Raw genomic sequence first — 5,336 nt, 5'->3', positions numbered from 1 at the left:
CGGAAATAAATCCAATCAGTAAAGATCAAGAACGTGTTGAATCATCATTGCAGTAGAGGGAGTTACAACGCGTTTACTAGAATACACGTTGCCAGCCATTACGAAGCATTTTGGAAATGACACCAGACCACCCTGAAACTACACTCATATTCACGACGGTATAAAAACGGAAATGTATGGATGGAAAAATGATCTGTTTTTTGCATCTTGACCGGAAGAAACTCAATGACAATCGACTATATTATTAGATCCATAGCTATAATATATAATATAGCTTTAGGCCTGCAAACACAGCCACGTATCCCCATGTTAAAAGGCGCTGGCCTTTCAACAGTAACAGTAAACAGCGCCATCTGGCGCTGAAAGTGTTAATAGGCGTCTTTGTTTATGGTTTGATTATCACTGATACAAAGTAAAATAGTGTAGTGCAATAAAATAGTTAGTAAAAATAGAATAAAATAATGCAATAGTGCATTGCAATAAAATAGTTATCATCGTATTTTTTCGGGAGGCCGTAAGGAGTGCATTACAGTAATCGAGTCGGCTTGAGATAAAGGCATGGATCTGGTTTTCAGCGTCCTTTTGATTTATAAATGGCCGTACTTTAGCTATGTTTCTAAGGTGGAAGAATTATGTTTTTGTCAACTTGTTGATTGTGATTTAAAGCTTAGGTCTGAGTCTACCACAACACCAAGACTTAACTCACTCAAATACAGTTAGCAGCTGGATAGACTACAGATGGAAATTAGCTTCTGCTAAATCTGGTGCAAACATATTTTGATATTTATTTTTTCTCCTTGGGCGACAGTGGCTCAGGAGGTAAAGCAGTCGCTTGGTAATCAGAAGATTCCCACGTTTGATTCTGGCTCATGTCGGCAGCATGTCGAAGTGTCCTTGAGCAAGACACTTAACCCCTGATGAGAAGGCTGGCAGCTTCAATGGTTACCTCCACTGTCATTGTGTGAGTGAATATGAGGCACAAATTGTAAAGCTCTTTGGATAAAAGTGCTGTAGTCCATTTGTCTCCCATTGTTAATCACAATTTCATTCTAGAAGGACATTTCAAGACAAGCTTTGTGACTTTTTGGTAAAAATACTCTGTCAATCATTAAAGGTCCATAGTCTCAAATGATATGTGTATTGTCATTTAGTGCTACTTTTATCATTGTTTCTGCTGCTATTTTATGCAGTTATTTTGATTGCCCTTATTTTATCTTGCTTATTGATGTCACTGCTGCAAGGGTGAGGATCAAGGACACAATAATTTCCCTTGTGTTTGTAGGAAGTAACGATGTGATGCCAGAATAAAGATTTTAATCTGAATCATTAACTCAACACTTTCTTTCTTTCTTATGCTGTACAAGGAAACTATAAAAGAAGGAAGGGTCATCATGTCACTGTGTAGCGCGTAAACATGCATTGGTGCCAAGTGTGGAAACTTTCAGTTCAGCCGACATTGAGTTGAATGGGATCAGCCATCACCTCGTTTATGATTAATTTAAACAGGCTATTACCCCAGATGTCAGAATCATCTGCAATTGATATATTGGTTGATGTATATTTCCTCAGATAGCTTGTATAATTATCATTTTAATCCAGGCTTCAATAGAACGGGCACCAAAGTCTGACACCAAGCAGAGCATAGAACGCTGGTATTCTGATGTGATGACCCTTCCTTCTTTTATAGTTTCCTTGGTATTCTGACGTGATGACGTTTCCTTCTTTTACAGTATAGTTTCCTTGGTATTCTGATGTGATGACCCTTCCTTCTTTCATAGTTTCCTTGGTATAGAATGCTGGTATTCTGATGTGATGATCCTTCCTTCTTTTATAGTTTCCTTGATGCTATATAACTTCTACCTCTATCTATTTGTAACTGCAGCTATGGTTAACAGTTGGTTAATATAGTTATTTATGTTTACAATTTATATGCTTATTTTTGTATATTAGTAATAATACACTCCATTGCATTTCACTGTATTTCTTATTTGTTTATATAAGATATATATTAGTGGCGCACTATTTTTCTATTTGTTTGCGCAATTACTTCATCGCACGAGACTTGGCACACCTGGTATCCGGTGACGTGTTTCCGCCCTCTCTCTTGAGTTGCAACCATGAACTTGGATGGATTATTGACTTACCTGTCGATCCTAATAAGCAAAGGACAATCCATCAAGACAACTTAACAAGACAATCTTCCAAGATACGGATCGAAGACATACTACCATAACGCATCGATGTTCTCTTATACTGGCACGCAGCCAATAAGGTATTGATTGTTTTAGATGATGATTGTGGTATATGTTACAGTGATGTTCCGACCATGGTTTTAATGGACTTGCAATGTTAATGGTATCTTTTGTATGCATTTGTATGTCATGCAGATTTTACGGTTTGGATGAAGGTTTGGATGAGGTTTGGATGGAGAATGAACAAGCTTAATTAAAATCAGTTCAAGAAATCTACTTGTGTTTTGCGTCGTGCCCGGAGGATGTCACACTATTCTCTGCTGGTGCTGCTACGTGCCTGGAACATTGGAGGCTCTCATTTTCACTAAGGTAATGAACTCCATGGGATTTTTGGAGATTATATATATTAAGGCTGTCAAAGTTACCACGTCATTAACGCGTTAACACACAATCCTGTTAACGCCTGTTATTTTTTTTAGGGCACGATTAACGTTTCAGGTGTATTATTGATACTCTCATTGTTTGTTTCTGACTCAAAGTGTGTGTGTGTGAGAGAGATAGAGAGAGAGAGGGGGGGGGGGTGAGAGAGATGAGGAAGGGGCAAGAGAGCTGGGAGAGTGTGTGTCAAGTCAAGAGTTTTATTTGTCACGTCATACAAGCATACAGTGAAATGCGGGGGGTCATGCCTGCAGCGATGTGCAACACCAGTAATAGACAGGAATAGGACATTTGTGCAATAATACGATGTGCAACAATAATACAATGCAATAATACAAGTAATAATAATAATGTGTGTGAGAGAGAGGGGGGGGGGGGGGGTGAGTCATCAGCCCTTGTGTGGGTGAATGTAACAAGTTCCTAACGTTTTCTTTCCCCTATTATTTCATGCACACTTTATTCATTGTTTTAAATTATTATTTCCTTTTAAGTAATTTTGTGCATCACTGTTTTGAATTTGATGCAAATTTGCAATGCATGAGGGTCATCCTGTTGTGTTAAATGGCTGCATAAAGCAAGCATTTGTCGACTCATGTTGATAAGAGTATTAAAACTTGAAAAAGATCTGTTTAAGGTAGATACATTTTTTTTTTTAAAGGCGATTCATTTGCGATTAATCGCGAGTTAACTATGGACAACCATGCGATTAATCAGATTAAATATTTTTATCGATTGACAGCACTAATATATATATATATATATATATATATATATATATATATATATATATATATATATATATATATATATATATATATATATATATATATATATATAGTGTATATATAAAGAGAGAGAGGACAAAGACAGGCATTATAGGGAGATTTCTCAAGTGGTTGTTGTGTCACTAAGGGGTGCAACATACACACACACACACACACACTTCAACATGATAAAATATACTGTTTCTCCATAATAATCTCATGTGAATTACACACACTTGGGGGCGACAGTGGCTCGGTAGGTAGGTCGTCTGGTTATCCGGAGGTTCCTGGTTCCATTCCCGATACTCCCGGGCAGCGTGTCGAAGTGTCCTTGAGCAAGACACTTAACCCCTAATTGCTCCCAATGAGCAGGTCGGCACATTGCATGGTTGCCTCTGCCGTAGGTGTGTGAATGTGTGAGTGAATGGGTAAAATGTGAGGAACAAATTGTAACACGCTTTGGATAAAAGTGCTATATAAATGCAGAAACGCAATCCATTTATGCTGCATGCAATGTATCTCCAAGCCAATAAGAAACCTGTCTCCCCTTTCCCCTCTCAGACGAAACAGATTGGAATTCCATATTCATGTAGAGGGAGAACAATTATAGACAAACGAAAACAAAGTCACTATGTCTGCAGGAGACTAGTAATGCTGAAATTGTTCCCCCCAGAAATTGGGTTACTTCTACAATTACGTGAATTATTCACAACGACGGGCGTGATGCGCTCAGTAAAAGCACAGACAGGGGGGGGGGGGGGGGGGGGGCGGTGGAAAAACATCTTAAAAGCACCACGACAGCGTGGGCTGAGATTCATGGCCCCTGCGAGAAAGAGACACAAACGAGCATTTGGTCGTTTATTCCTTTATTCAGTTACAAAAGCTTGATGACTTCCTTCAAGAGACACAAAAAAAGTTTATTTCTCAAAAGTCTGTTTCGTAGTCGTAGTCGTCTTCTTCTTTTTATTGTCCTGGAGTGCACCCATTATTATTTCCCGCTTTTATTTATTTATTTATTTATTTAATTTATTCATTTATTTATTCAGCAACATCTGTTAATACTTGATGTTTAGAGAAAGAAAAAAACATTTGTGAGGTTTCTGGTGAAATAACTGCATTACTTTCTGGTAGTAAAATACAATGACAAAGAAACCAACCAACTTAAAATCTTTTTCAAATAAAATAAAAAAGCCAAATATTAAATTTCAAACAGAAAAAATACTTCTCCTCTTGAAAATGCAAAGAATTGGTAAAAACTGGTTTGAACTGGTTTAAACAACATTAGCGTCTACAGATTTTCATATTAAAAACGTTTTCTTTTTACATCAGTATTTATTTATTTTACACTCTTCAAAGTGTATAACACCTTGTGGCGTCCCCCACTCACTACTCTCCATTATAATACAAACATTGAGTGTCTTTTTACAAATCTGTTACGGCAATATAAAACATCTTTTCAAAGGTAAGTTCCCTCAGCGAGGAGGGTTGTGCTGTGCCTTTGTTTACTAAATACATCATGAGAGAACGGAAACCGCAACTGCAAAAAAAGGGCGGGAAGAGAGGAAGAGAAGGACACAAGTCTAGGTACAGTGAGGCATGATGGGTAGGAGAATACACATTTTCACAGGAGGGGGGGGGGGGGGGGGTCTTTTATATATATATAGGTGGCGATATGTATCATTTCAGTAAACTGCCAATTTTGCCGCTGCTTGTGTGAAGTGCGATCAAGTGAGAGTAGTTGCTCTAGGCTCTGTAGGTAGTCCAGTGTAGGCTATGTGTATAGCAGGAAAGAAGGAGAGAAAAATAACCCAGCCAGTTGTGTGGATAGAGACACAGAGAGAGAGAGAGAGAGAGAGAGAGAGAGAGAGAGAGAGAGAGAGAGAGAGAGAGAGAGAGAGAGAGTGTGCTGTGCCTTTCTAGAGTAGTTCTACTCCATCTGTCT

The sequence above is a fragment of the Notolepis coatsorum genome, assembly GCF_963971535.1.
Source record: "Notolepis coatsorum genome assembly, chromosome: 16".
Taxonomy (NCBI): domain Eukaryota; kingdom Metazoa; phylum Chordata; class Actinopteri; order Aulopiformes; family Paralepididae; genus Notolepis; species Notolepis coatsorum.
The sequence above is the reverse complement of the archived record's forward strand: the minus strand, read 5'-3'. Positions refer to the sequence as shown.